At 49.5% G+C, this 24016-nt stretch overlaps 82 non-coding genes across 82 annotated transcripts; all 82 read left to right on the top strand.

Annotated features, from left to right (window-relative positions):
- Positions 1–129: 129 nt before the first annotated feature.
- trnak-cuu lies at positions 130–202 on the top strand. Its single transcript has one exon. It is a non-coding gene; the product is annotated as a tRNA-Lys (tRNA).
- A 73-nt stretch (positions 203–275) lies between these two features.
- trnat-ugu lies at positions 276–350 on the top strand. Its single transcript has one exon. It is a non-coding gene; the product is annotated as a tRNA-Thr (tRNA).
- A 301-nt stretch (positions 351–651) lies between these two features.
- On the top strand, positions 652–724 carry trnak-cuu. The gene has a single exon. It is a non-coding gene; the product is annotated as a tRNA-Lys (tRNA).
- Positions 725–797: 73 nt separating this feature from the next.
- On the top strand, positions 798–872 carry trnat-ugu. The gene has a single exon. It is a non-coding gene; the product is annotated as a tRNA-Thr (tRNA).
- Positions 873–1174: 302 nt separating this feature from the next.
- trnak-cuu lies at positions 1175–1247 on the top strand. The gene has a single exon. It is a non-coding gene; the product is annotated as a tRNA-Lys (tRNA).
- Positions 1248–1320: 73 nt separating this feature from the next.
- On the top strand, positions 1321–1395 carry trnat-ugu. Its single transcript has one exon. It is a non-coding gene; the product is annotated as a tRNA-Thr (tRNA).
- A 448-nt stretch (positions 1396–1843) lies between these two features.
- Positions 1844–1918, top strand: trnat-ugu. Its single transcript has one exon. It is a non-coding gene; the product is annotated as a tRNA-Thr (tRNA).
- A 302-nt stretch (positions 1919–2220) lies between these two features.
- Positions 2221–2293, top strand: trnak-cuu. Its single transcript has one exon. It is a non-coding gene; the product is annotated as a tRNA-Lys (tRNA).
- Positions 2294–2366: 73 nt separating this feature from the next.
- trnat-ugu lies at positions 2367–2441 on the top strand. Its single transcript has one exon. It is a non-coding gene; the product is annotated as a tRNA-Thr (tRNA).
- A 301-nt stretch (positions 2442–2742) lies between these two features.
- Positions 2743–2815, top strand: trnak-cuu. The gene has a single exon. It is a non-coding gene; the product is annotated as a tRNA-Lys (tRNA).
- Positions 2816–2888: 73 nt separating this feature from the next.
- Positions 2889–2963, top strand: trnat-ugu. The gene has a single exon. It is a non-coding gene; the product is annotated as a tRNA-Thr (tRNA).
- A 302-nt stretch (positions 2964–3265) lies between these two features.
- trnak-cuu lies at positions 3266–3338 on the top strand. The gene has a single exon. It is a non-coding gene; the product is annotated as a tRNA-Lys (tRNA).
- Positions 3339–3411: 73 nt separating this feature from the next.
- Positions 3412–3486, top strand: trnat-ugu. The gene has a single exon. It is a non-coding gene; the product is annotated as a tRNA-Thr (tRNA).
- A 448-nt stretch (positions 3487–3934) lies between these two features.
- Positions 3935–4009, top strand: trnat-ugu. Its single transcript has one exon. It is a non-coding gene; the product is annotated as a tRNA-Thr (tRNA).
- A 301-nt stretch (positions 4010–4310) lies between these two features.
- On the top strand, positions 4311–4383 carry trnak-cuu. The gene has a single exon. It is a non-coding gene; the product is annotated as a tRNA-Lys (tRNA).
- Positions 4384–4456: 73 nt separating this feature from the next.
- trnat-ugu lies at positions 4457–4531 on the top strand. Its single transcript has one exon. It is a non-coding gene; the product is annotated as a tRNA-Thr (tRNA).
- Positions 4532–4833: 302 nt separating this feature from the next.
- On the top strand, positions 4834–4906 carry trnak-cuu. Its single transcript has one exon. It is a non-coding gene; the product is annotated as a tRNA-Lys (tRNA).
- Positions 4907–4979: 73 nt separating this feature from the next.
- trnat-ugu lies at positions 4980–5054 on the top strand. Its single transcript has one exon. It is a non-coding gene; the product is annotated as a tRNA-Thr (tRNA).
- Positions 5055–5502: 448 nt separating this feature from the next.
- On the top strand, positions 5503–5577 carry trnat-ugu. The gene has a single exon. It is a non-coding gene; the product is annotated as a tRNA-Thr (tRNA).
- A 302-nt stretch (positions 5578–5879) lies between these two features.
- On the top strand, positions 5880–5952 carry trnak-cuu. Its single transcript has one exon. It is a non-coding gene; the product is annotated as a tRNA-Lys (tRNA).
- Positions 5953–6025: 73 nt separating this feature from the next.
- Positions 6026–6100, top strand: trnat-ugu. Its single transcript has one exon. It is a non-coding gene; the product is annotated as a tRNA-Thr (tRNA).
- A 301-nt stretch (positions 6101–6401) lies between these two features.
- Positions 6402–6474, top strand: trnak-cuu. The gene has a single exon. It is a non-coding gene; the product is annotated as a tRNA-Lys (tRNA).
- A 73-nt stretch (positions 6475–6547) lies between these two features.
- On the top strand, positions 6548–6622 carry trnat-ugu. Its single transcript has one exon. It is a non-coding gene; the product is annotated as a tRNA-Thr (tRNA).
- A 302-nt stretch (positions 6623–6924) lies between these two features.
- On the top strand, positions 6925–6997 carry trnak-cuu. Its single transcript has one exon. It is a non-coding gene; the product is annotated as a tRNA-Lys (tRNA).
- A 73-nt stretch (positions 6998–7070) lies between these two features.
- Positions 7071–7145, top strand: trnat-ugu. The gene has a single exon. It is a non-coding gene; the product is annotated as a tRNA-Thr (tRNA).
- Positions 7146–7447: 302 nt separating this feature from the next.
- On the top strand, positions 7448–7520 carry trnak-cuu. The gene has a single exon. It is a non-coding gene; the product is annotated as a tRNA-Lys (tRNA).
- A 73-nt stretch (positions 7521–7593) lies between these two features.
- trnat-ugu lies at positions 7594–7668 on the top strand. Its single transcript has one exon. It is a non-coding gene; the product is annotated as a tRNA-Thr (tRNA).
- A 302-nt stretch (positions 7669–7970) lies between these two features.
- trnak-cuu lies at positions 7971–8043 on the top strand. The gene has a single exon. It is a non-coding gene; the product is annotated as a tRNA-Lys (tRNA).
- A 73-nt stretch (positions 8044–8116) lies between these two features.
- Positions 8117–8191, top strand: trnat-ugu. Its single transcript has one exon. It is a non-coding gene; the product is annotated as a tRNA-Thr (tRNA).
- Positions 8192–8493: 302 nt separating this feature from the next.
- trnak-cuu lies at positions 8494–8566 on the top strand. The gene has a single exon. It is a non-coding gene; the product is annotated as a tRNA-Lys (tRNA).
- A 73-nt stretch (positions 8567–8639) lies between these two features.
- trnat-ugu lies at positions 8640–8714 on the top strand. The gene has a single exon. It is a non-coding gene; the product is annotated as a tRNA-Thr (tRNA).
- Positions 8715–9016: 302 nt separating this feature from the next.
- On the top strand, positions 9017–9089 carry trnak-cuu. Its single transcript has one exon. It is a non-coding gene; the product is annotated as a tRNA-Lys (tRNA).
- Positions 9090–9162: 73 nt separating this feature from the next.
- Positions 9163–9237, top strand: trnat-ugu. Its single transcript has one exon. It is a non-coding gene; the product is annotated as a tRNA-Thr (tRNA).
- Positions 9238–9539: 302 nt separating this feature from the next.
- On the top strand, positions 9540–9612 carry trnak-cuu. Its single transcript has one exon. It is a non-coding gene; the product is annotated as a tRNA-Lys (tRNA).
- A 73-nt stretch (positions 9613–9685) lies between these two features.
- On the top strand, positions 9686–9760 carry trnat-ugu. The gene has a single exon. It is a non-coding gene; the product is annotated as a tRNA-Thr (tRNA).
- Positions 9761–10062: 302 nt separating this feature from the next.
- Positions 10063–10135, top strand: trnak-cuu. The gene has a single exon. It is a non-coding gene; the product is annotated as a tRNA-Lys (tRNA).
- A 73-nt stretch (positions 10136–10208) lies between these two features.
- trnat-ugu lies at positions 10209–10283 on the top strand. Its single transcript has one exon. It is a non-coding gene; the product is annotated as a tRNA-Thr (tRNA).
- A 302-nt stretch (positions 10284–10585) lies between these two features.
- Positions 10586–10658, top strand: trnak-cuu. Its single transcript has one exon. It is a non-coding gene; the product is annotated as a tRNA-Lys (tRNA).
- A 73-nt stretch (positions 10659–10731) lies between these two features.
- Positions 10732–10806, top strand: trnat-ugu. Its single transcript has one exon. It is a non-coding gene; the product is annotated as a tRNA-Thr (tRNA).
- Positions 10807–11108: 302 nt separating this feature from the next.
- Positions 11109–11181, top strand: trnak-cuu. Its single transcript has one exon. It is a non-coding gene; the product is annotated as a tRNA-Lys (tRNA).
- A 73-nt stretch (positions 11182–11254) lies between these two features.
- Positions 11255–11329, top strand: trnat-ugu. Its single transcript has one exon. It is a non-coding gene; the product is annotated as a tRNA-Thr (tRNA).
- Positions 11330–11777: 448 nt separating this feature from the next.
- On the top strand, positions 11778–11852 carry trnat-ugu. Its single transcript has one exon. It is a non-coding gene; the product is annotated as a tRNA-Thr (tRNA).
- A 302-nt stretch (positions 11853–12154) lies between these two features.
- Positions 12155–12227, top strand: trnak-cuu. The gene has a single exon. It is a non-coding gene; the product is annotated as a tRNA-Lys (tRNA).
- A 73-nt stretch (positions 12228–12300) lies between these two features.
- trnat-ugu lies at positions 12301–12375 on the top strand. Its single transcript has one exon. It is a non-coding gene; the product is annotated as a tRNA-Thr (tRNA).
- A 302-nt stretch (positions 12376–12677) lies between these two features.
- Positions 12678–12750, top strand: trnak-cuu. Its single transcript has one exon. It is a non-coding gene; the product is annotated as a tRNA-Lys (tRNA).
- A 73-nt stretch (positions 12751–12823) lies between these two features.
- On the top strand, positions 12824–12898 carry trnat-ugu. Its single transcript has one exon. It is a non-coding gene; the product is annotated as a tRNA-Thr (tRNA).
- Positions 12899–13346: 448 nt separating this feature from the next.
- Positions 13347–13421, top strand: trnat-ugu. The gene has a single exon. It is a non-coding gene; the product is annotated as a tRNA-Thr (tRNA).
- Positions 13422–13723: 302 nt separating this feature from the next.
- On the top strand, positions 13724–13796 carry trnak-cuu. The gene has a single exon. It is a non-coding gene; the product is annotated as a tRNA-Lys (tRNA).
- Positions 13797–13869: 73 nt separating this feature from the next.
- trnat-ugu lies at positions 13870–13944 on the top strand. Its single transcript has one exon. It is a non-coding gene; the product is annotated as a tRNA-Thr (tRNA).
- A 302-nt stretch (positions 13945–14246) lies between these two features.
- Positions 14247–14319, top strand: trnak-cuu. The gene has a single exon. It is a non-coding gene; the product is annotated as a tRNA-Lys (tRNA).
- Positions 14320–14392: 73 nt separating this feature from the next.
- Positions 14393–14467, top strand: trnat-ugu. Its single transcript has one exon. It is a non-coding gene; the product is annotated as a tRNA-Thr (tRNA).
- A 302-nt stretch (positions 14468–14769) lies between these two features.
- trnak-cuu lies at positions 14770–14842 on the top strand. The gene has a single exon. It is a non-coding gene; the product is annotated as a tRNA-Lys (tRNA).
- A 73-nt stretch (positions 14843–14915) lies between these two features.
- On the top strand, positions 14916–14990 carry trnat-ugu. The gene has a single exon. It is a non-coding gene; the product is annotated as a tRNA-Thr (tRNA).
- A 448-nt stretch (positions 14991–15438) lies between these two features.
- trnat-ugu lies at positions 15439–15513 on the top strand. Its single transcript has one exon. It is a non-coding gene; the product is annotated as a tRNA-Thr (tRNA).
- A 302-nt stretch (positions 15514–15815) lies between these two features.
- On the top strand, positions 15816–15888 carry trnak-cuu. The gene has a single exon. It is a non-coding gene; the product is annotated as a tRNA-Lys (tRNA).
- Positions 15889–15961: 73 nt separating this feature from the next.
- On the top strand, positions 15962–16036 carry trnat-ugu. Its single transcript has one exon. It is a non-coding gene; the product is annotated as a tRNA-Thr (tRNA).
- A 302-nt stretch (positions 16037–16338) lies between these two features.
- trnak-cuu lies at positions 16339–16411 on the top strand. Its single transcript has one exon. It is a non-coding gene; the product is annotated as a tRNA-Lys (tRNA).
- Positions 16412–16484: 73 nt separating this feature from the next.
- Positions 16485–16559, top strand: trnat-ugu. Its single transcript has one exon. It is a non-coding gene; the product is annotated as a tRNA-Thr (tRNA).
- Positions 16560–16861: 302 nt separating this feature from the next.
- On the top strand, positions 16862–16934 carry trnak-cuu. Its single transcript has one exon. It is a non-coding gene; the product is annotated as a tRNA-Lys (tRNA).
- A 73-nt stretch (positions 16935–17007) lies between these two features.
- Positions 17008–17082, top strand: trnat-ugu. The gene has a single exon. It is a non-coding gene; the product is annotated as a tRNA-Thr (tRNA).
- Positions 17083–17383: 301 nt separating this feature from the next.
- On the top strand, positions 17384–17456 carry trnak-cuu. The gene has a single exon. It is a non-coding gene; the product is annotated as a tRNA-Lys (tRNA).
- Positions 17457–17529: 73 nt separating this feature from the next.
- trnat-ugu lies at positions 17530–17604 on the top strand. Its single transcript has one exon. It is a non-coding gene; the product is annotated as a tRNA-Thr (tRNA).
- Positions 17605–18052: 448 nt separating this feature from the next.
- On the top strand, positions 18053–18127 carry trnat-ugu. The gene has a single exon. It is a non-coding gene; the product is annotated as a tRNA-Thr (tRNA).
- A 302-nt stretch (positions 18128–18429) lies between these two features.
- Positions 18430–18502, top strand: trnak-cuu. The gene has a single exon. It is a non-coding gene; the product is annotated as a tRNA-Lys (tRNA).
- Positions 18503–18575: 73 nt separating this feature from the next.
- trnat-ugu lies at positions 18576–18650 on the top strand. Its single transcript has one exon. It is a non-coding gene; the product is annotated as a tRNA-Thr (tRNA).
- A 301-nt stretch (positions 18651–18951) lies between these two features.
- trnak-cuu lies at positions 18952–19024 on the top strand. The gene has a single exon. It is a non-coding gene; the product is annotated as a tRNA-Lys (tRNA).
- Positions 19025–19097: 73 nt separating this feature from the next.
- trnat-ugu lies at positions 19098–19172 on the top strand. The gene has a single exon. It is a non-coding gene; the product is annotated as a tRNA-Thr (tRNA).
- A 448-nt stretch (positions 19173–19620) lies between these two features.
- Positions 19621–19695, top strand: trnat-ugu. Its single transcript has one exon. It is a non-coding gene; the product is annotated as a tRNA-Thr (tRNA).
- Positions 19696–19997: 302 nt separating this feature from the next.
- trnak-cuu lies at positions 19998–20070 on the top strand. Its single transcript has one exon. It is a non-coding gene; the product is annotated as a tRNA-Lys (tRNA).
- Positions 20071–20143: 73 nt separating this feature from the next.
- trnat-ugu lies at positions 20144–20218 on the top strand. Its single transcript has one exon. It is a non-coding gene; the product is annotated as a tRNA-Thr (tRNA).
- Positions 20219–20519: 301 nt separating this feature from the next.
- On the top strand, positions 20520–20592 carry trnak-cuu. Its single transcript has one exon. It is a non-coding gene; the product is annotated as a tRNA-Lys (tRNA).
- Positions 20593–20665: 73 nt separating this feature from the next.
- trnat-ugu lies at positions 20666–20740 on the top strand. The gene has a single exon. It is a non-coding gene; the product is annotated as a tRNA-Thr (tRNA).
- A 448-nt stretch (positions 20741–21188) lies between these two features.
- Positions 21189–21263, top strand: trnat-ugu. The gene has a single exon. It is a non-coding gene; the product is annotated as a tRNA-Thr (tRNA).
- Positions 21264–21565: 302 nt separating this feature from the next.
- Positions 21566–21638, top strand: trnak-cuu. Its single transcript has one exon. It is a non-coding gene; the product is annotated as a tRNA-Lys (tRNA).
- A 73-nt stretch (positions 21639–21711) lies between these two features.
- trnat-ugu lies at positions 21712–21786 on the top strand. The gene has a single exon. It is a non-coding gene; the product is annotated as a tRNA-Thr (tRNA).
- Positions 21787–22087: 301 nt separating this feature from the next.
- On the top strand, positions 22088–22160 carry trnak-cuu. The gene has a single exon. It is a non-coding gene; the product is annotated as a tRNA-Lys (tRNA).
- A 73-nt stretch (positions 22161–22233) lies between these two features.
- Positions 22234–22308, top strand: trnat-ugu. The gene has a single exon. It is a non-coding gene; the product is annotated as a tRNA-Thr (tRNA).
- A 448-nt stretch (positions 22309–22756) lies between these two features.
- Positions 22757–22831, top strand: trnat-ugu. Its single transcript has one exon. It is a non-coding gene; the product is annotated as a tRNA-Thr (tRNA).
- Positions 22832–23133: 302 nt separating this feature from the next.
- trnak-cuu lies at positions 23134–23206 on the top strand. The gene has a single exon. It is a non-coding gene; the product is annotated as a tRNA-Lys (tRNA).
- Positions 23207–23279: 73 nt separating this feature from the next.
- On the top strand, positions 23280–23354 carry trnat-ugu. Its single transcript has one exon. It is a non-coding gene; the product is annotated as a tRNA-Thr (tRNA).
- A 301-nt stretch (positions 23355–23655) lies between these two features.
- trnak-cuu lies at positions 23656–23728 on the top strand. The gene has a single exon. It is a non-coding gene; the product is annotated as a tRNA-Lys (tRNA).
- Positions 23729–23801: 73 nt separating this feature from the next.
- Positions 23802–23876, top strand: trnat-ugu. The gene has a single exon. It is a non-coding gene; the product is annotated as a tRNA-Thr (tRNA).
- Positions 23877–24016: the final 140 nt, after the last annotated feature.

Genomic DNA, 24016 nt, shown 5'->3' with positions numbered 1-24016 from the left:
GCGAATTTGAAACAGTCATGTGAAACCGTATATGGACAAAATGTCAGCCTCGTGGACACAGGCCAAGCTTTTGAAACAATAACTGCCACAAAGGTCCTAACGAGAATGCCTCTAGCTGCAAAGCAGTAAGCCCGGCTAGCTCAGTCGGTAGAGCATGAGACTCTTAATCTCAGGGTCGTGGGTTCGAGCCCCACGTTGGGCGTGTTTACATTATGGAGGCCGATCCGTCACTCTGAGAGGCTTCGAGTAGTTGAATCAACTATTGCCGACTCAGAGGTGCTGTGGCTTAGCTGGTTGAAAGCGCCTGTCTTGTAAACAGGAGATCCTGGGTTCAACTCCCAGCAGCGCCTAACGTGTGTTTGTTTTATACGACTGGCACATTTTTTACTTTGACCATTTTGTGGATTCAGAGGTTTTCCGTCACAAAGGTCCCAGACGAGAATGCCTCTGGAAGCAACGCGGCAAGCCTGGATAGCTCAGGCGTTAGAGCATGCCACTCTTTGTCAGAAGACTATACACCCAGCGAATTTGAAACAGTCATGTGAAACCGTATATGGACAAAATGTCAGCCTCGTGGACACAGGCCAAGCTTTTGAAACAATAACTGCCACAAAGGTCCTAACGAGAATGCCTCTAGCTGCAAAGCAGTAAGCCCGGCTAGCTCAGTCGGTAGAGCATGAGACTCTTAATCTCAGGGTCGTGGGTTCGAGCCCCACGTTGGGCGTGTTTACATTATGGAGGCCGATCCGTCACTCTGAGAGGCTTCGAGTAGTTGAATCAACTGTTGCCGATTCAGAGGTGCTGTGGCTTAGCTGGTTGAAAGCGCCTGTCTTGTAAACAGGAGATCCTGGGTTCAACTCCCAGCAGCGCCTAACGTGTGTTTGTTTTATACGACTGGCACATTTTTTACTTTCACCATTTTGTGGATTCAGAGGTTTTCCGTCACAAAGGTCCCCGACGAGAATGCCTCTGGAAGCAACGGGGGCAAGCCTGGATAGCTCAGGCGTTAGAGCATGCCACTCTTTGTCAGTAGACTATACACCCAGCGAATTTGAAACAGTCATGTGAAACCGTATCTGGACAAAATGTCAGCCTCGTGGACACAGGCCAAGCGTTTGAAACAATAACTGCCACAAAGGTCCCGATGAGAATGCCTTTAGCTGCAAAGCAGTAAGCCCGGCTAGCTCAGTCGGTAGAGCATGAGACTCTTAATCTCAGGGTCGTGGGTTCGAGCCCCACGTTGGGCGTGTTTACATTATGGAGGCCGATCCGTCACTCTGAGAGGCTTCGAGTAGTTGAATCAACTATTGCCGACTCAGAGGTGCTGTGGCTTAGCTGGTTGAAAGCGCCTGTCTTGTAAACAGGAGATCCTGGGTTCAACTCCCAGCAGCGCCTAACGTGTGTTTGTTTTATACGACTGGCACATTTTTTACTTTCACCATTTTGTGGATTCAGAGGTTTTCCGTCACAAAGGTCCCCGACGAGAATGCCTCTGGAAGCAACGGGGGCAAGCCTGGATAGCTCAGGCGTTAGAGCATGCCACTCTTTGTCAGAAGACTATACACCCAGCGATTTTGAAACAGTCATTTGAAACTGTATCTGGACAAAATGTCATCCTCATGGACACAGGCCAAGAGTTTGAAACAATAACTGCCACAAAGGTCCCGAGGAGAATGCCTTTAGCTGCAAAGCAGTAAGCCCGGCTAGTACAGTCGGTAGAGCATGAGACTCTTAATCTCAGGGTCGTGGGTTCGAGCCCCAAGTTGGGAGTGTTTACATTATGGAGGCCGATCCGTCACTCTGAGAGGCTTCGAGTAGTTGAATCAACTATTGCCGATTCAGAGGTGCTGTGGCTTAGCTGGTTGAAAGCGCCTGTCTTGTAAACAGGAGATCCTGGGTTCAACTCCCAGCAGCGCCTAACGTGTGTTTGTTTTATACGACTGGCACATTTTTTACTTTGACCATTTTGTGGATTCAGAGGTTTTCCGTCACAAAGGTCCCCGACGAGAATGCCTCTGGAAGCAACGGGGGCAAGCCTGGATAGCTCAGGCGTTAGAGCATGCCACTCTTTGTCAGAAGACTATACACCCAGCGAATTTGAAACAGTCATGTGAAACCGTATATGGACAAAATGTCAGCCTCGTGGACACAGGCCAAGCTTTTGAAACAATAACTGCCACAAAGGTCCTAACGAGAATGCCTCTAGCTGCAAAGCAGTAAGCCCGGCTAGCTCAGTCGGTAGAGCATGAGACTCTTAATCTCAGGGTCGTGGGTTCGAGCCCCACGTTGGGCGTGTTTACATTATGGAGGCCGATCCGTCACTCTGAGAGGCTTCGAGTAGTTGAATCAACTATTGCCGACTCAGAGGTGCTGTGGCTTAGCTGGTTGAAAGCGCCTGTCTTGTAAACAGGAGATCCTGGGTTCAACTCCCAGCAGCGCCTAACGTGTGTTTGTTTTATACGACTGGCACATTTTTTACTTTCACCATTTTGTGGATTCAGAGGTTTTCCGTCACAAAGGTCCCAGACGAGAATGCCTCTGGAAGCAACGCGGCAAGCCTGGATAGCTCAGGCGTTAGAGCATGCCACTCTTTGTCAGAAGACTATACACCCAGCGAATTTGAAACAGTCATGTGAAACCGTATATGGACAAAATGTCAGCCTCGTGGACACAGGCCAAGCTTTTGAAACAATAACTGCCACAAAGGTCCTAACGAGAATGCCTCTAGCTGCAAAGCAGTAAGCCCGGCTAGCTCAGTCGGTAGAGCATGAGACTCTTAATCTCAGGGTCGTGGGTTCGAGCCCCACGTTGGGCGTGTTTACATTATGGAGGCCGATCCGTCACTCTGAGAGGCTTCGAGTAGTTGAATCAACTGTTGCCGATTCAGAGGTGTTGTGGCTTAGCTGGTTGAAAGCGCCTGTCTTGTAAACAGGAGATCCTGGGTTCAACTCCCAGCAGCACCTCACCTGTGTTTGTTTTATACGACTGGCACATTTTTTACTTTCACCATTTTGTGGATTCAGAGGTTTTCCGTCACAAAGGTCCCCGACGAGAATGCCTCTGGAAGCAACGGGGGCAAGCCTGGATAGCTCAGGCGTTAGAGCATGCCACTCTTTGTCAGTAGACTATACACCCAGCGAATTTGAAACAGTCATGTGAAACCGTATCTGGACAAAATGTCAGCCTCGTGGACACAGGCCAAGCGTTTGAAACAATAACTGCCACAAAGGTCCCGATGAGAATGCCTTTAGCTGCAAAGCAGTAAGCCCGGCTAGCTCAGTCGGTAGAGCATGAGACTCTTAATCTCAGGGTCGTGGGTTCGAGCCCCACGTTGGGCGTGTTTACATTATGGAGGCCGATCCGTCACTCTGAGAGGCTTCGAGTAGTTGAATCAACTATTGCCGATTCAGAGGTGCTGTGGCTTAGCTGGTTGAAAGCGCCTGTCTTGTAAACAGGAGATCCTGGGTTCAACTCCCAGCAGCGCCTAACGTGTGTTTGTTTTATACGACTGGCACATTTTTTACTTTCACCATTTTGTGGATTCAGAGGTTTTCCGTCACAAAGGTCCCCGACGAGAATGCCTCTGGAAGCAACGGGGGCAAGCCTGGATAGCTCAGGCGTTAGAGCATGCCACTCTTTGTCAGAAGACTATACACCCAGCGATTTTGAAACAGTCATTTGAAACTGTATCTGGACAAAATGTCATCCTCATGGACACAGGCCAAGAGTTTGAAACAATAACTGCCACAAAGGTCCCGAGGAGAATGCCTTTAGCTGCAAAGCAGTAAGCCCGGCTAGTACAGTCGGTAGAGCATGAGACTCTTAATCTCAGGGTCGTGGGTTCGAGCCCCAAGTTGGGAGTGTTTACATTATGGAGGCCGATCCGTCACTCTGAGAGGCTTCGAGTAGTTGAATCAACTATTGCCGATTCAGAGGTGCTGTGGCTTAGCTGGTTGAAAGCGCCTGTCTTGTAAACAGGAGATCCTGGGTTCAACTCCCAGCAGCGCCTAACGTGTGTTTGTTTTATACGACTGGCACATTTTTTACTTTCACCATTTTGTGGATTCAGAGGTTTTCCGTCACAAAGGTCCCCGACGAGAATGCCTCTGGAAGCAACGGGGCAAGCCTGGATAGCTCAGGCGTTAGAGCATGCCACTCTTTGTCAGAAGACTATACACCCAGCGAATTTGAAACAGTCATGTGAAACCGTATATGGACAAAATGTCAGCCTCGTGGACACAGGCCAAGCTTTTGAAACAATAACTGCCACAAAGGTCCTAACGAGAATGCCTCTAGCTGCAAAGCAGTAAGCCCGGCTAGCTCAGTCGGTAGAGCATGAGACTCTTAATCTCAGGGTCGTGGGTTCGAGCCCCACGTTGGGCGTGTTTACATTATGGAGGCCGATCCGTCACTCTGAGAGGCTTCGAGTAGTTGAATCAACTGTTGCCGATTCAGAGGTGTTGTGGCTTAGCTGGTTGAAAGCGCCTGTCTTGTAAACAGGAGATCCTGGGTTCAACTCCCAGCAGCACCTCACCTGTGTTTGTTTTATACGACTGGCACATTTTTTACTTTCACCATTTTGTGGATTCAGAGGTTTTCCGTCACAAAGGTCCCCGACGAGAATGCCTCTGGAAGCAACGGGGGCAAGCCTGGATAGCTCAGGCGTTAGAGCATGCCACTCTTTGTCAGTAGACTATACACCCAGCGAATTTGAAACAGTCATGTGAAACCGTATCTGGACAAAATGTCAGCCTCGTGGACACAGGCCAAGCGTTTGAAACAATAACTGCCACAAAGGTCCCGATGAGAATGCCTTTAGCTGCAAAGCAGTAAGCCCGGCTAGCTCAGTCGGTAGAGCATGAGACTCTTAATCTCAGGGTCGTGGGTTCGAGCCCCACGTTGGGCGTGTTTACATTATGGAGGCCGATCCGTCACTCTGAGAGGCTTCGAGTAGTTGAATCAACTGTTGCCGATTCAGAGGTGCTGTGGCTTAGCTGGTTGAAAGCGCCTGTCTTGTAAACAGGAGATCCTGGGTTCAACTCCCAGCAGCGCCTAACGTGTGTTTGTTTTATACGACTGGCACATTTTTTACTTTCACCATTTTGTGGATTCAGAGGTTTTCCGTCACAAAGGTCCCCGACGAGAATGCCTCTGGAAGCAACGGGGGCAAGCCTGGATAGCTCAGGCGTTAGAGCATGCCACTCTTTGTTAGTAGACTATACACCCAGCGATTTTGAAACAGTCATTTGAAACTGTATCTGGACAAAATGTCATCCTCATGGACACAGGCCAAGAGTTTGAAACAATAACTGCCACAAAGGTCCCGAGGAGAATGCCTTTAGCTGCAAAGCAGTAAGCCCGGCTAGTACAGTCGGTAGAGCATGAGACTCTTAATCTCAGGGTCGTGGGTTCGAGCCCCAAGTTGGGAGTGTTTACATTATGGAGGCCGATCCGTCACTCTGAGAGGCTTCGAGTAGTTGAATCAACTATTGCCGATTCAGAGGTGCTGTGGCTTAGCTGGTTGAAAGCGCCTGTCTTGTAAACAGGAGATCCTGGGTTCAACTCCCAGCAGCGCCTAACGTGTGTTTGTTTTATACGACTGGCACATTTTTTACTTTGACCATTTTGTGGATTCAGAGGTTTTCCGTCACAAAGGTCCCCGACGAGAATGCCTCTGGAAGCAACGGGGGCAAGCCTGGATAGCTCAGGCGTTAGAGCATGCCACTCTTTGTCAGAAGACTATACACCCAGCGAATTTGAAACAGTCATGTGAAACCGTATATGGACAAAATGTCAGCCTCGTGGACACAGGCCAAGCTTTTGAAACAATAACTGCCACAAAGGTCCTAACGAGAATGCCTCTAGCTGCAAAGCAGTAAGCCCGGCTAGCTCAGTCGGTAGAGCATGAGACTCTTAATCTCAGGGTCGTGGGTTCGAGCCCCACGTTGGGCGTGTTTACATTATGGAGGCCGATCCGTCACTCTGAGAGGCTTCGAGTAGTTGAATCAACTATTGCCGACTCAGAGGTGCTGTGGCTTAGCTGGTTGAAAGCGCCTGTCTTGTAAACAGGAGATCCTGGGTTCAACTCCCAGCAGCGCCTAACGTGTGTTTGTTTTATACGACTGGCACATTTTTTACTTTCACCATTTTGTGGATTCAGAGGTTTTCCGTCACAAAGGTCCCCGACGAGAATGCCTCTGGAAGCAACGGGGCAAGCCTGGATAGCTCAGGCGTTAGAGCATGCCACTCTTTGTCAGAAGACTATACACCCAGCGAATTTGAAACAGTCATGTGAAACCGTATATGGACAAAATGTCAGCCTCGTGGACACAGGCCAAGCTTTTGAAACAATAACTGCCACAAAGGTCCTAACGAGAATGCCTCTAGCTGCAAAGCAGTAAGCCCGGCTAGCTCAGTCGGTAGAGCATGAGACTCTTAATCTCAGGGTCGTGGGTTCGAGCCCCACGTTGGGCGTGTTTACATTATGGAGGCCGATCCGTCACTCTGAGAGGCTTCGAGTAGTTGAATCAACTATTGCCGATTCAGAGGTGCTGTGGCTTAGCTGGTTGAAAGCGCCTGTCTTGTAAACAGGAGATCCTGGGTTCAACTCCCAGCAGCACCTAACGTGTGTTTGTTTTATACGACTGGCACATTTTTTACTTTCACCATTTTGTGGATTCAGAGGTTTTCCGTCACAAAGGTCCCCGACGAGAATGCCTCTGGAAGCAACGGGGGCAAGCCTGGATAGCTCAGGCGTTAGAGCATGCCACTCTTTGTCAGTAGACTATACACCCAGCGAATTTGAAACAGTCATGTGAAACCGTATCTGGACAAAATGTCAGCCTCGTGGACACAGGCCAAGCTTTTGAAACAATAACTGCCACAAAGGTCCCGACGAGAATGCCTTTAGCTGCAAAGCAGTAAGCCCGGCTAGCTCAGTCGGTAGAGCATGAGACTCTTAATCTCAGGGTCGTGGGTTCGAGCCCCACGTTGGGCGTGTTTACATTATGGAGGCCGATCCGTCACTCTGAGAGGCTTCGAGTAGTTGAATCAACTGTTGCCGATTCAGAGGTGTTGTGGCTTAGCTGGTTGAAAGCGCCTGTCTTGTAAACAGGAGATCCTGGGTTCAACTCCCAGCAGCACCTCACCTGTGTTTGTTTTATACGACTGGCACATTTTTTACTTTCACCATTTTGTGGATTCAGAGGTTTTCCGTCACAAAGGTCCCCGACGAGAATGCCTCTGGAAGCAACGGGGGCAAGCCTGGATAGCTCAGGCGTTAGAGCATGCCACTCTTTGTCAGTAGACTATACACCCAGCGAATTTGAAACAGTCATGTGAAACCGTATCTGGACAAAATGTCAGCCTCGTGGACACAGGCCAAGCGTTTGAAACAATAACTGCCACAAAGGTCCCGATGAGAATGCCTTTAGCTGTAAAGCAGTAAGCCCGGCTAGCTCAGTCGGTAGAGCATGAGACTCTTAATCTCAGGGTCGTGGGTTCGAGCCCCACGTTGGGCGTGTTTACATTATGGAGGCCGATCCGTCACTCTGAGAGGCTTCGAGTAGTTGAATCAACTATTGCCGACTCAGAGGTGCTGTGGCTTAGCTGGTTGAAAGCGCCTGTCTTGTAAACAGGAGATCCTGGGTTCAACTCCCAGCAGCGCCTAACGTGTGTTTGTTTTATACGACTGGCACATTTTTTACTTTCACCATTTTGTGGATTCAGAGGTTTTCCGTCACAAAGGTCCCCGACGAGAATGCCTCTGGAAGCAACGGGGGCAAGCCTGGATAGCTCAGGCGTTAGAGCATGCCACTCTTTGTCAGAAGACTATACACCCAGCGAATTTGAAACAGTCATGTGAAACCGTATCTGGACAAAATGTCAGCCTCGTGGACACAGGCCAAGCTTTTGAAACAATAACTGCCACAAAGGTCCCGACGAGAATGCCTTTAGCTGCAAAGCAGTAAGCCCGGCTAGCTCAGTCGGTAGAGCATGAGACTCTTAATCTCAGGGTCGTGGGTTCGAGCCCCACGTTGGGCGTGTTTACATTATGGAGGCCGATCCGTCACTCTGAGAGGCTTCGAGTAGTTGAATCAACTGTTGCCGATTCAGAGGTGTTGTGGCTTAGCTGGTTGAAAGCGCCTGTCTTGTAAACAGGAGATCCTGGGTTCAACTCCCAGCAGCACCTCACCTGTGTTTGTTTTATACGACTGGCACATTTTTTACTTTCACCATTTTGTGGATTCAGAGGTTTTCCGTCACAAAGGTCCCCGACGAGAATGCCTCTGGAAGCAACGGGGGCAAGCCTGGATAGCTCAGGCGTTAGAGCATGCCACTCTTTGTCAGTAGACTATACACCCAGCGAATTTGAAACAGTCATGTGAAACCGTATCTGGACAAAATGTCAGCCTCGTGGACACAGGCCAAGCGTTTGAAACAATAACTGCCACAAAGGTCCCGATGAGAATGCCTTTAGCTGCAAAGCAGTAAGCCCGGCTAGCTCAGTCGGTAGAGCATGAGACTCTTAATCTCAGGGTCGTGGGTTCGAGCCCCACGTTGGGCGTGTTTACATTATGGAGGCCGATCCGTCACTCTGAGAGGCTTCGAGTAGTTGAATCAACTATTGCCGACTCAGAGGTGCTGTGGCTTAGCTGGTTGAAAGCGCCTGTCTTGTAAACAGGAGATCCTGGGTTCAACTCCCAGCAGCGCCTAACGTGTGTTTGTTTTATACGACTGGCACATTTTTTACTTTCACCATTTTGTGGATTCAGAGGTTTTCCGTCACAAAGGTCCCCGACGAGAATGCCTCTGGAAGCAACGGGGGCAAGCCTGGATAGCTCAGGCGTTAGAGCATGCCACTCTTTGTCAGAAGACTATACACCCAGCGAATTTGAAACAGTCATGTGAAACCGTATCTGGACAAAATGTCAGCCTCGTGGACACAGGCCAAGCTTTTGAAACAATAACTGCCACAAAGGTCCCGAGGAGAATGCCTTTAGCTGCAAAGCAGTAAGCCCGGCTAGCTCAGTCGGTAGAGCATGAGACTCTTAATCTCAGGGTCGTGGGTTCGAGCCCCACGTTGGGCGTGTTTACATTATGGAGGCCGATCCGTCACTCTGAGAGGCTTCGAGTAGTTGAATCAACTATTGCCGATTCAGAGGTGCTGTGGCTTAGCTGGTTGAAAGCGCCTGTCTTGTAAACAGGAGATCCTGGGTTCAACTCCCAGCAGCGCCTAACGTGTGTTTGTTTTATACGACTGGCACATTTTTTACTTTCACCATTTTGTGGATTCAGAGGTTTTCCGTCACAAAGGTCCCCGACGAGAATGCCTCTGGAAGCAACGGGGGCAAGCCTGGATAGCTCAGGCGTTAGAGCATGCCACTCTTTGTCAGAAGACTATACACCCAGCGAATTTGAAACAGTCATGTGAAACCGTATATGGACAAAATGTCAGCCTCGTGGACACAGGCCAAGCTTTTGAAACAATAACTGCCACAAAGGTCCTAACGAGAATGCCTCTAGCTGCAAAGCAGTAAGCCCGGCTAGCTCAGTCGGTAGAGCATGAGACTCTTAATCTCAGGGTCGTGGGTTCGAGCCCCACGTTGGGCGTGTTTACATTATGGAGGCCGATCCGTCACTCTGAGAGGCTTCGAGTAGTTGAATCAACTGTTGCCGATTCAGAGGTGTTGTGGCTTAGCTGGTTGAAAGCGCCTGTCTTGTAAACAGGAGATCCTGGGTTCAACTCCCAGCAGCACCTCACCTGTGTTTGTTTTATACGACTGGCACATTTTTTACTTTCACCATTTTGTGGATTCAGAGGTTTTCCGTCACAAAGGTCCCCGACGAGAATGCCTCTGGAAGCAACGGGGGCAAGCCTGGATAGCTCAGGCGTTAGAGCATGCCACTCTTTGTCAGTAGACTATACACCCAGCGAATTTGAAACAGTCATGTGAAACCGTATCTGGACAAAATGTCAGCCTCGTGGACACAGGCCAAGCGTTTGAAACAATAACTGCCACAAAGGTCCCGATGAGAATGCCTTTAGCTGTAAAGCAGTAAGCCCGGCTAGCTCAGTCGGTAGAGCATGAGACTCTTAATCTCAGGGTCGTGGGTTCGAGCCCCACGTTGGGCGTGTTTACATTATGGAGGCCGATCCGTCACTCTGAGAGGCTTCGAGTAGTTGAATCAACTATTGCCGACTCAGAGGTGCTGTGGCTTAGCTGGTTGAAAGCGCCTGTCTTGTAAACAGGAGATCCTGGGTTCAACTCCCAGCAGCGCCTAACGTGTGTTTGTTTTATACGACTGGCACATTTTTTACTTTCACCATTTTGTGGATTCAGAGGTTTTCCGTCACAAAGGTCCCCGACGAGAATGCCTCTGGAAGCAACGGGGGCAAGCCTGGATAGCTCAGGCGTTAGAGCATGCCACTCTTTGTCAGAAGACTATACACCCAGCGAATTTGAAACAGTCATGTGAAACCGTATATGGACAAAATGTCAGCCTCGTGGACACAGGCCAAGCTTTTGAAACAATAACTGCCACAAAGGTCCTAACGAGAATGCCTCTAGCTGCAAAGCAGTAAGCCCGGCTAGCTCAGTCGGTAGAGCATGAGACTCTTAATCTCAGGGTCGTGGGTTCGAGCCCCACGTTGGGCGTGTTTACATTATGGAGGCCGATCCGTCACTCTGAGAGGCTTCGAGTAGTTGAATCAACTGTTGCCGATTCAGAGGTGTTGTGGCTTAGCTGGTTGAAAGCGCCTGTCTTGTAAACAGGAGATCCTGGGTTCAACTCCCAGCAGCACCTCACCTGTGTTTGTTTTATACGACTGGCACATTTTTTACTTTCACCATTTTGTGGATTCAGAGGTTTTCCGTCACAAAGGTCCCCGACGAGAATGCCTCTGGAAGCAACGGGGGCAAGCCTGGATAGCTCAGGCGTTAGAGCATGCCACTCTTTGTCAGTAGACTATACACCCAGCGAATTTGAAACAGTCATGTGAAACCGTATCTGGACAAAATGTCAGCCTCGTGGACACAGGCCAAGCGTTTGAAACAATAACTGCCACAAAGGTCCCGATGAGAATGCCTTTAGCTGCAAAGCAGTAAGCCCGGCTAGCTCAGTCGGTAGAGCATGAGACTCTTAATCTCAGGGTCGTGGGTTCGAGCCCCACGTTGGGCGTGTTTACATTATGGAGGCCGATCCGTCACTCTGAGAGGCTTCGAGTAGTTGAATCAACTATTGCCGATTCAGAGGTGCTGTGGCTTAGCTGGTTGAAAGCGCCTGTCTTGTAAACAGGAGATCCTGGGTTCAACTCCCAGCAGCGCCTAACGTGTGTTTGTTTTATACGACTGGCACATTTTTTACTTTCACCATTTTGTGGATTCAGAGGTTTTCCGTCACAAAGGTCCCCGACGAGAATGCCTCTGGAAGCAACGGGGGCAAGCCTGGATAGCTCAGGCGTTAGAGCATGCCACTCTTTGTCAGTAGACTATACACCCAGCGAATTTGAAACAGTCATGTGAAACTGTATCTGGACAAAATGTCAGCCTCGTGGACACAGGCCAAGCTTTTGAAACAATAACTGCCACAAAGGTCCCGAGGAGAATGCCTTTAGCTGCAAAGCAGTAAGCCCGGCTAGCTCAGTCGGTAGAGCATGAGACTCTTAATCTCAGGGTCGTGGGTTCGAGCCCCAAGTTGGGCGTGTTTACATTATGGAGGCCGATCCGTCACTCTGAGAGGCTTCGAGTAGTTGAATCAACTATTGCCGATTCAGAGGTGCTGTGGCTTAGCTGGTTGAAAGCGCCTGTCTTGTAAACAGGAGATCCTGGGTTCAACTCCCAGCAGCGCCTAACGTGTGTTTGTTTTATACGACTGGCACATTTTTTACTTTCACCATTTTGTGGATTCAGAGGTTTTCCGTCACAAAGGTCCCCGACGAGAATGCCTCTGGAAGCAACGGGGGCAAGCCTGGATAGCTCAGGCGTTAGAGCATGCCACTCTTTGTCAGAAGACTATACACCCAGCGAATTTGAAACAGTCATGTGAAACCGTATATGGACAAAATGTCAGCCTCGTGGACACAGGCCAAGCTTTTGAAACAATAACTGCCACAAAGGTCCTAACGAGAATGCCTCTAGCTGCAAAGCAGTAAGCCCGGCTAGCTCAGTCGGTAGAGCATGAGACTCTTAATCTCAGGGTCGTGGGTTCGAGCCCCACGTTGGGCGTGTTTACATTATGGAGGCCGATCCGTCACTCTGAGAGGCTTCGAGTAGTTGAATCAACTGTTGCCGATTCAGAGGTGTTGTGGCTTAGCTGGTTGAAAGCGCCTGTCTTGTAAACAGGAGATCCTGGGTTCAACTCCCAGCAGCACCTCACCTGTGTTTGTTTTATACGACTGGCACATTTTTTACTTTCACCATTTTGTGGATTCAGAGGTTTTCCGTCACAAAGGTCCCCGACGAGAATGCCTCTGGAAGCAACGGGGGCAAGCCTGGATAGCTCAGGCGTTAGAGCATGCCACTCTTTGTCAGTAGACTATACACCCAGCGAATTTGAAACAGTCATGTGAAACCGTATCTGGACAAAATGTCAGCCTCGTGGACACAGGCCAAGCGTTTGAAACAATAACTGCCACAAAGGTCCCGATGAGAATGCCTTTAGCTGTAAAGCAGTAAGCCCGGCTAGCTCAGTCGGTAGAGCATGAGACTCTTAATCTCAGGGTCGTGGGTTCGAGCCCCACGTTGGGCGTGTTTACATTATGGAGGCCGATCCGTCACTCTGAGAGGCTTCGAGTAGTTGAATCAACTATTGCCGACTCAGAGGTGCTGTGGCTTAGCTGGTTGAAAGCGCCTGTCTTGTAAACAGGAGATCCTGGGTTCAACTCCCAGCAGCGCCTAACGTGTGTTTGTTTTATACGACTGGCACATTTTTTACTTTCACCATTTTGTGGATTCAGAGGTTTTCCGTCACAAAGGTCCCCGACGAGAATGCCTCTGGAAGCAACGGGGGCAAGCCTGGATAGCTCAGGCGTTAGAGCATGCCACTCTTTGTCAGAAGACTATACACCCAGCGAATTTGAAACAGTCATTTGAAACTGTATCTGGACAAAATGTCATCCTCATGGACACAGGCCAAGAGTTTGAAACAATAACTGCCACAAAGGTCCCGAGGAGAATGCCTTTAGCTGCAAAGCAGTAAGCCCGGCTAGTACAGTCGGTAGAGCATGAGACTCTTAATCTCAGGGTCGTGGGTTCGAGCCCCAAGTTGGGAGTGTTTACATTATGGAGGCCGATCCGTCACTCTGAGAGGCTTCGAGTAGTTGAATCAACTATTGCCGATTCAGAGGTGCTGTGGCTTAGCTGGTTGAAAGCGCCTGTCTTGTAAACAGGAGATCCTGGGTTCAACTCCCAGCAGCGCCTAACGTGTGTTTGTTTTATACGACTGGCACATTTTTTACTTTGACCATTTTGTGGATTCAGAGGTTTTCCGTCACAAAGGTCCCCGACGAGAATGCCTCTGGAAGCAACGGGGGCAAGCCTGGATAGCTCAGGCGTTAGAGCATGCCACTCTTTGTCAGAAGACTATACACCCAGCGAATTTGAAACAGTCATGTGAAACCGTATATGGACAAAATGTCAGCCTCGTGGACACAGGCCAAGCTTTTGAAACAATAACTGCCACAAAGGTCCTAACGAGAATGCCTCTAGCTGCAAAGCAGTAAGCCCGGCTAGCTCAGTCGGTAGAGCATGAGACTCTTAATCTCAGGGTCGTGGGTTCGAGCCCCACGTTGGGCGTGTTTACATTATGGAGGCCGATCCGTCACTCTGAGAGGCTTCGAGTAGTTGAATCAACTGTTGCCGATTCAGAGGTGTTGTGGCTTAGCTGGTTGAAAGCGCCTGTCTTGTAAACAGGAGATCCTGGGTTCAACTCCCAGCAGCGCCTCACCTGTGTTTGTTTTATACGACTGGCACATTTTTTACTTTCACCATTTTGTGGATTCAGAGGTTTTCCGTCACAAAGGTCCCCGACGAGAATGCCTCTGGAAGCAACGGGGGCAAGCCTGGATAGCTCAGGCGTTAGAGCATGCCACTCTTTGTCAGTAGACTATACACCCAGCGAATTTGAAACAGTCATGTGAAACCGTATCTGGACAAAATGTCAGCCTCGTGGACACAGGCCAAGCGTTTGAAACAATAACTGCCACAAAGGTCCCGATGAGAATGCCTTTAGCTGCAAAGCAGTAAGCCCGGCTAGCTCAGTCGGTAGAGCATGAGACTCTTAATCTCAGGGTCGTGGGTTCGAGCCCCACGTTGGGCGTGTTTACATTATGGAGGCCGATCCGTCACTCTGAGAGGCTTCGAGTAGTTGAATCAACTATTGCCGATTCAGAGGTGCTGTGGCTTAGCTGGTTGAAAGCGCCTGTCTTGTAAACAGGAGATCCTGGGTTCAACTCCCAGCAGCGCCTAACGTGTGTTTGTTTTATACGACTGGCACATTTTTTACTTTCACCATTTTGTGGATTCAGAGGTTTTCCGTCACAAAGGTCCCCGACGAGAATGCCTCTGGAAGCAACGGGGGCAAGCCTGGATAGCTCAGGCGTTAGAGCATGCCACTCTTTGTCAGAAGACTATACACCCAGCGAATTTGAAACAGTCATGTGAAACCGTATATGGACAAAATGTCAGCCTCGTGGACACAGGCCAAGCTTTTGAAACAATAACTGCCACAAAGGTCCTAACGAGAATGCCTCTAGCTGCAAAGCAGTAAGCCCGGCTAGCTCAGTCGGTAGAGCATGAGACTCTTAATCTCAGGGTCGTGGGTTCGAGCCCCACGTTGGGCGTGTTTACATTATGGAGGCCGATCCGTCACTCTGAGAGGCTTCGAGTAGTTGAATCAACTATTGCCGATTCAGAGGTGCTGTGGCTTAGCTGGTTGAAAGCGCCTGTCTTGTAAACAGGAGATCCTGGGTTCAACTCCCAGCAGCGCCTAACGTGTGTTTGTTTTATACGACTGGCACATTTTTTACTTTCACCATTTTGTGGATTCAGAGGTTTTCCGTCACAAAGGTCCCCGACGAGAATGCCTCTGGAAGCAACGGGGGCAAGCCTGGATAGCTCAGGCGTTAGAGCATGCCACTCTTTGTCAGTAGACTATACACCCAGCGATTTTGAAACAGTCATTTGAAACTGTATCTGGACAAAATGTCATCCTCATGGACACAGGCCAAGAGTTTGAAACAATAACTGCCACAAAGGTCCCGAGGAGAATGCCTTTAGCTGCAAAGCAGTAAGCCCGGCTAGTACAGTCGGTAGAGCATGAGACTCTTAATCTCAGGGTCGTGGGTTCGAGCCCCAAGTTGGGAGTGTTTACATTATGGAGGCCGATCCGTCACTCTGAGAGGCTTCGAGTAGTTGAATCAACTATTGCCGATTCAGAGGTGCTGTGGCTTAGCTGGTTGAAAGCGCCTGTCTTGTAAACAGGAGATCCTGGGTTCAACTCCCAGCAGCGCCTAACGTGTGTTTGTTTTATACGACTGGCACATTTTTTACTTTCACCATTTTGTGGATTCAGAGGTTTTCCGTCACAAAGGTCCCCGACGAGAATGCCTCTGGAAGCAACGGGGGCAAGCCTGGATAGCTCAGGCGTTAGAGCATGCCACTCTTTGTCAGAAGACTATACACCCAGCGAATTTGAAACAGTCATGTGAAACCGTATATGGACAAAATGTCAGCCTCGTGGACACAGGCCAAGCTTTTGAAACAATAACTGCCACAAAGGTCCTAACGAGAATGCCTCTAGCTGCAAAGCAGTAAGCCCGGCTAGCTCAGTCGGTAGAGCATGAGACTCTTAATCTCAGGGTCGTGGGTTCGAGCCCCACGTTGGGCGTGTTTACATTATGGAGGCCGATCCGTCACTCTGAGAGGCTTCGAGTAGTTGAATCAACTGTTGCCGATTCAGAGGTGTTGTGGCTTAGCTGGTTGAAAGCGCCTGTCTTGTAAACAGGAGATCCTGGGTTCAACTCCCAGCAGCACCTCACCTGTGTTTGTTTTATACGACTGGCACATTTTTTACTTTCACCATTTTGTGGATTCAGAGGTTTTCCGTCACAAAGGTCCCCGACGAGAATGCCTCTGGAAGCAACGGGGGCAAGCCTGGATAGCTCAGGCGTTAGAGCATGCCACTCTTTGTCAGTAGACTATACACCCAGCGAATTTGAAACAGTCATGTGAAACCGTATCTGGACAAAATGTCAGCCTCGTGGACACAGGCCAAGCGTTTGAAACAATAACTGCCACAAAGGTCCCGATGAGAATGCCTTTAGCTGTAAAGCAGTAAGCCCGGCTAGCTCAGTCGGTAGAGCATGAGACTCTTAATCTCAGGGTCGTGGGTTCGAGCCCCACGTTGGGCGTGTTTACATTATGGAGGCCGATCCGTCACTCTGAGAGGCTTCGAGTAGTTGAATCAACTATTGCCGACTCAGAGGTGCTGTGGCTTAGCTGGTTGAAAGCGCCTGTCTTGTAAACAGGAGATCCTGGGTTCAACTCCCAGCAGCGCCTAACGTGTGTTTGTTTTATACGACTGGCACATTTTTTACTTTGACCATTTTGTGGATTCAGAGGTTTTCCGTCACAAAGGTCCCCGACGAGAATGCCTCTGGAAGCAACGGGGGCAAGCCTGGATAGCTCAGGCGTTAGAGCATGCCACTCTTTGTCAGAAGACTATACACCCAGCGAATTTGAAACAGTCATGTGAAACCGTATATGGACAAAATGTCAGCCTCGTGGACACAGGCCAAGCTTTTGAAACAATAACTGCCACAAAGGTCCTAACGAGAATGCCTCTAGCTGCAAAGCAGTAAGCCCGGCTAGCTCAGTCGGTAGAGCATGAGACTCTTAATCTCAGGGTCGTGGGTTCGAGCCCCACGTTGGGCGTGTTTACATTATGGAGGCCGATCCGTCACTCTGAGAGGCTTCGAGTAGTTGAATCAACTATTGCCGACTCAGAGGTGCTGTGGCTTAGCTGGTTGAAAGCGCCTGTCTTGTAAACAGGAGATCCTGGGTTCAACTCCCAGCAGCGCCTAACGTGTGTTTGTTTTATACGACTGGCACATTTTTTACTTTCACCATTTTGTGGATTCAGAGGTTTTCCGTCACAAAGGTCCCACACGAGAATGCCTCTGGAAGCAACGCGGCAAGCCTGGATAGCTCAGGCGTTAGAGCATGCCACTCTTTGTCAGAAGACTATACACCCAGCGAATTTGAAACAGTCATGTGAAACCGTATATGGACAAAATGTCAGCCTCGTGGACACAGGCCAAGCTTTTGAAACAATAACTGCCACAAAGGTCCTAACGAGAATGCCTCTAGCTGCAAAGCAGTAAGCCCGGCTAGCTCAGTCGGTAGAGCATGAGACTCTTAATCTCAGGGTCGTGGGTTCGAGCCCCACGTTGGGCGTGTTTACATTATGGAGGCCGATCCGTCACTCTGAGAGGCTTCGAGTAGTTGAATCAACTGTTGCCGATTCAGAGGTGTTGTGGCTTAGCTGGTTGAAAGCGCCTGTCTTGTAAACAGGAGATCCTGGGTTCAACTCCCAGCAGCACCTCACCTGTGTTTGTTTTATACGACTGGCACATTTTTTACTTTCACCATTTTGTGGATTCAGAGGTTTTCCGTCACAAAGGTCCCCGACGAGAATGCCTCTGGAAGCAACGGGGGCAAGCCTGGATAGCTCAGGCGTTAGAGCATGCCACTCTTTGTCAGTAGACTATACACCCAGCGATTTTGAAACAGTCATTTGAAACTGTATCTGGACAAAATGTCATCCTCATGGACACAGGCCAAGAGTTTGAAACAATAACTGCCACAAAGGTCCCGAGGAGAATGCCTTTAGCTGCAAAGCAGTAAGCCCGGCTAGTACAGTCGGTAGAGCATGAGACTCTTAATCTCAGGGTCGTGGGTTCGAGCCCCAAGTTGGGAGTGTTTACATTATGGAGGCCGATCCGTCACTCTGAGAGGCTTCGAGTAGTTGAATCAACTATTGCCGATTCAGAGGTGCTGTGGCTTAGCTGGTTGAAAGCGCCTGTCTTGTAAACAGGAGATCCTGGGTTCAACTCCCAGCAGCGCCTAACGTGTGTTTGTTTTATACGACTGGCACATTTTTTACTTTGACCATTTTGTGGATTCAGAGGTTTTCCGTCACAAAGGTCCCCGACGAGAATGCCTCTGGAAGCAACGGGGGCAAGCCTGGATAGCTCAGGCGTTAGAGCATGCCACTCTTTGTCAGAAGACTATACACCCAGCGAATTTGAAACAGTCATGTGAAACCGTATATGGACAAAATGTCAGCCTCGTGGACACAGGCCAAGCTTTTGAAACAATAACTGCCACAAAGGTCCTAACGAGAATGCCTCTAGCTGCAAAGCAGTAAGCCCGGCTAGCTCAGTCGGTAGAGCATGAGACTCTTAATCTCAGGGTCGTGGGTTCGAGCCCCACGTTGGGCGTGTTTACATTATGGAGGCCGATCCGTCACTCTGAGAGGCTTCGAGTAGTTGAATCAACTATTGCCGACTCAGAGGTGCTGTGGCTTAGCTGGTTGAAAGCGCCTGTCTTGTAAACAGGAGATCCTGGGTTCAACTCCCAGCAGCGCCTAACGTGTGTTTGTTTTATACGACTGGCACATTTTTTACTTTCACCATTTTGTGGATTCAGAGGTTTTCCGTCACAAAGGTCCCACACGAGAATGCCTCTGGAAGCAACGCGGCAAGCCTGGATAGCTCAGGCGTTAGAGCATGCCACTCTTTGTCAGAAGACTATACACCCAGCGAATTTGAAACAGTCATGTGAAACCGTATATGGACAAAATGTCAGCCTCGTGGACACAGGCCAAGCTTTTGAAACAATAACTGCCACAAAGGTCCTAACGAGAATGCCTCTAGCTGCAAAGCAGTAAGCCCGGCTAGCTCAGTCGGTAGAGCATGAGACTCTTAATCTCAGGGTCGTGGGTTCGAGCCCCACGTTGGGCGTGTTTACATTATGGAGGCCGATCCGTCACTCTGAGAGGCTTCGAGTAGTTGAATCAACTGTTGCCGATTCAGAGGTGTTGTGGCTTAGCTGGTTGAAAGCGCCTGTCTTGTAAACAGGAGATCCTGGGTTCAACTCCCAGCAGCACCTCACCTGTGTTTGTTTTATACGACTGGCACATTTTTTACTTTCACCATTTTGTGGATTCAGAGGTTTTCCGTCACAAAGGTCCCCGACGAGAATGCCTCTGGAAGCAACGGGGGCAAGCCTGGATAGCTCAGGCGTTAGAGCATGCCACTCTTTGTTAGTAGACTATACACCCAGCGATTTTGAAACAGTCATTTGAAACTGTATCTGGACAAAATGTCATCCTCATGGACACAGGCCAAGAGTTTGAAACAATAACTGCCACAAAGGTCCCGAGGAGAATGCCTTTAGCTGCAAAGCAGTAAGCCCGGCTAGTACAGTCGGTAGAGCATGAGACTCTTAATCTCAGGGTCGTGGGTTCGAGCCCCAAGTTGGGAGTGTTTACATTATGGAGGCCGATCCGTCACTCTGAGAGGCTTCGAGTAGTTGAATCAACTATTGCCGATTCAGAGGTGCTGTGGCTTAGCTGGTTGAAAGCGCCTGTCTTGTAAACAGGAGATCCTGGGTTCAACTCCCAGCAGCGCCTAACGTGTGTTTGTTTTATACGACTGGCACATTTTTTACTTTGACCATTTTGTGGATTCAGAGGTTTTCCGTCACAAAGGTCCCCGACGAGAATGCCTCTGGAAGCAACGGGGGCAAGCCTGGATAGCTCAGGCGTTAGAGCATGCCACTCTTTGTCAGAAGACTATACACCCAGCGAATTTGAAACAGTCATGTGAAACCGTATATGGACAAAATGTCAGCCTCGTGGACACAGGCCAAGCTTTTGAAACAATAACTGCCACAAAGGTCCTAACGAGAATGCCTCTAGCTGCAAAGCAGTAAGCCCGGCTAGCTCAGTCGGTAGAGCATGAGACTCTTAATCTCAGGGTCGTGGGTTCGAGCCCCACGTTGGGCGTGTTTACATTATGGAGGCCGATCCGTCACTCTGAGAGGCTTCGAGTAGTTGAATCAACTATTGCCGACTCAGAGGTGCTGTGGCTTAGCTGGTTGAAAGCGCCTGTCTTGTAAACAGGAGATCCTGGGTTCAACTCCCAGCAGCGCCTAACGTGTGTTTGTTTTATACGACTGGCACATTTTTTACTTTCACCATTTTGTGGATTCAGAGGTTTTCCGTCACAAAGGTCCCCGACGAGAATGCCTCTGGAAGCAACGCGGCAAGCCTGGATAGCTCAGGCGTTAGAGCATGCCACTCTTTGTCAGAAGACTATACACCCAGCGAATTTGAAACAGTCATGTGAAACCGTATATGGACAAAATGTCAGCCTCGTGGACACAGGCCAAGCTTTTGAAACAATAACTGCCACAAAGGTCCTAACGAGAATGCCTCTAGCTGCAAAGCAGTAAGCCCGGCTAGCTCAGTCGGTAGAGCATGAGACTCTTAATCTCAGGGTCGTGGGTTCGAGCCCCACGTTGGGCGTGTTTACATTATGGAGGCCGATCCGTCACTCTGAGAGGCTTCGAGTAGTTGAATCAACTGTTGCCGATTCAGAGGTGTTGTGGCTTAGCTGGTTGAAAGCGCCTGTCTTGTAAACAGGAGATCCTGGGTTCAACTCCCAGCAGCACCTCACCTGTGTTTGTTTTATACGACTGGCACATTTTTTACTTTCACCATTTTGTGGATTCAGAGGTTTTCCGTCACAAAGGTCCCCGACGAGAATGCCTCTGGAAGCAACGGGGGCAAGCCTGGATAGCTCAGGCGTTAGAGCATGCCACTCTTTGTTAGTAGACTATACACCCAGCGATTTTGAAACAGTCATTTGAAACTGTATCTGGACAAAATGTCATCCTCGTGGACACAGGCCAAGAGTTTGAAACAATAACTGCCACAAAGGTCCCGAGGAGAATGCCTTTAGCTGCAAAGCAGTAAGCCCGGCTAGTACAGTCGGTAGAGCATGAGACTCTTAATCTCAGGGTCGTGGGTTCGAGCCCCAAGTTGGGAGTGTTTACATTATGGAGGCCGATCCGTCACTCTGAGAGGCTTCGAGTAGTTGAATCAACTATTGCCGATTCAGAGGTGCTGTGGCTTAGCTGGTTGAAAGCGCCTGTCTTGTAAACAGGAGATCCTGGGTTCAACTCCCAGCAGCGCCTAACGTGTGTTTGTTTTATACGACTGGCACATTTTTTACTTTGACCATTTTGTGGATTCAGAGGTTTTCCGTCACAAAGGTCCCCGACGAGAATGCCTCTGGAAGCAACGGGGGCAAGCCTGGATAGCTCAGGCGTTAGAGCATGCCACTCTTTGTCAGAAGACTATACACCCAGCGAATTTGAAACAGTCATGTGAAACCGTATATGGACAAAATGTCAGCCTCGTGGACACAGGCCAAGCTTTTGAAACAATAACTGCCACAAAGGTCCTAACGAGAATGCCTCTAGCTGCAAAGCAGTAAGCCCGGCTAGCTCAGTCGGTAGAGCATGAGACTCTTAATCTCAGGGTCGTGGGTTCGAGCCCCACGTTGGGCGTGTTTACATTATGGAGGCCGATCCGTCACTCTGAGAGGCTTCGAGTAGTTGAATCAACTATTGCCGACTCAGAGGTGCTGTGGCTTAGCTGGTTGAAAGCGCCTGTCTTGTAAACAGGAGATCCTGGGTTCAACTCCCAGCAGCGCCTAACGTGTGTTTGTTTTATACGACTGGCACATTTTTTACTTTCACCATTTTGTGGATTCAGAGGTTTTCCGTCACAAAGGTCCCCGACGAGAATGCCTCTGGAAGCAACGCGGCAAGCCTGGATAGCTCAGGCGTTAGAGCATGCCACTCTTTGTCAGAAGACTATACACCCAGCGAATTTGAAACAGTCATGTGAAACCGTATATGGACAAAATGTCAGCCTCGTGGACACAGGCCAAGCTTTTGAAACAATAACTGCCACAAAGGTCCTAACGAGAATGCCTCTAGCTGCAAAGCAGTAAGCCCGGCTAGCTCAGTCGGTAGAGCATGAGACTCTTAATCTCAGGGTCGTGGGTTCGAGCCCCACGTTGGGCGTGTTTACATTATGGAGGCCGATCCGTCACTCTGAGAGGCTTCGAGTAGTTGAATCAACTGTTGCCGATTCAGAGGTGTTGTGGCTTAGCTGGTTGAAAGCGCCTGTCTTGTAAACAGGAGATCCTGGGTTCAACTCCCAGCAGCACCTCACCTGTGTTTGTTTTATACGACTGGCACATTTTTTACTTTCACCATTTTGTGGATTCAGAGGTTTTCCGTCACAAAGGTCCCCGACGAGAATGCCTCTGGAAGCAACGGGGGCAAGCCTGGATAGCTCAGGCGTTAGAGCATGCCACTCTTTGTTAGTAGACTATACACCCAGCGATTTTGAAACAGTCATTTGAAACTGTATCTGGACAAAATGTCATCCTCATGGACACAGGCCAAGAGTTTGAAACAATAACTGCCACAAAGGTCCCGAGGAGAATGCCTTTAGCTGCAAAGCAGTAAGCCCGGCTAGTACAGTCGGTAGAGCATGAGACTCTTAATCTCAGGGTCGTGGGTTCGAGCCCCAAGTTGGGAGTGTTTACATTATGGAGGCCGATCCGTCACTCTGAGAGGCTTCGAGTAGTTGAATCAACTATTGCCGATTCAGAGGTGCTGTGGCTTAGCTGGTTGAAAGCGCCTGTCTTGTAAACAGGAGATCCTGGGTTCAACTCCCAGCAGCGCCTAACGTGTGTTTGTTTTATACGACTGGCACATTTTTTACTTTGACCATTTTGTGGATTCAGAGGTTTTCCGTCACAAAGGTCCCCGACGAGAATGCCTCTGGAAGCAACGGGGGCAAGCCTGGATAGCTCAGGCGTTAGAGCATGCCACTCTTTGTCAGAAGACTATACACCCAGCGAATTTGAAACAGTCATGTGAAACCGTATATGGACAAAATGTCAGCCTCGTGGACACAGGCCAAGCTTTTGAAACAATAACTGCCACAAAGGTCCTAACGAGAATGCCTCTAGCTGCAAAGCAGTAAGCCCGGCTAGCTCAGTCGGTAGAGCATGAGACTCTTAATCTCAGGGTCGTGGGTTCGAGCCCCACGTTGGGCGTGTTTACATTATGGAGGCCGATCCGTCACTCTGAGAGGCTTCGAGTAGTTGAATCAACTATTGCCGACTCAGAGGTGCTGTGGCTTAGCTGGTTGAAAGCGCCTGTCTTGTAAACAGGAGATCCTGGGTTCAACTCCCAGCAGCGCCTAACGTGTGTTTGTTTTATACGACTGGCACATTTTTTACTTTCACCATTTTGTGGATTCAGAGGTTTTCCGTCACAAAGGTCCCCGACGAGAATGCCTCTGGAAGCAACGCGGCAAGCCTGGATAGCTCAGGCGTTAGAGCATGCCACTCTTTGTCAGAAGACTATACACCCAGCGAATTTGAAACAGTCATGTGAAACCGTATATGGACAAAATGTCAGCCTCGTGGACACAGGCCAAGCTTTTGAAACAATAACTGCCACAAAGGTCCTAACGAGAATGCCTCTAGCTGCAAAGCAGTAAGCCCGGCTAGCTCAGTCGGTAGAGCATGAGACTCTTAATCTCAGGGTCGTGGGTTCGAGCCCCACGTTGGGCGTGTTTACATTATGGAGGCCGATCCGTCACTCTGAGAGGCTTCGAGTAGTTGAATCAACTGTTGCCGATTCAGAGGTGTTGTGGCTTAGCTGGTTGAAAGCGCCTGTCTTGTAAACAGGAGATCCTGGGTTCAACTCCCAGCAGCACCTCACCTGTGTTTGTTTTATACGACTGGCACATTTTTTACTTTCACCATTTTGTGGATTCAGAGGTTTTCCGTCACAAAGGTCCCCGACGAGAATGCCTCTGGAAGCAACGGGGGCAAGCCTGGATAGCTCAGGCGTTAGAG

Source organism: Hypomesus transpacificus, unplaced genomic scaffold (assembly GCF_021917145.1).
Source record: "Hypomesus transpacificus isolate Combined female unplaced genomic scaffold, fHypTra1 scaffold_442, whole genome shotgun sequence".
Taxonomy (NCBI): domain Eukaryota; kingdom Metazoa; phylum Chordata; class Actinopteri; order Osmeriformes; family Osmeridae; genus Hypomesus; species Hypomesus transpacificus.
The sequence above is the reverse complement of the archived record's forward strand: the minus strand, read 5'-3'. Positions and strand labels throughout refer to the sequence as shown.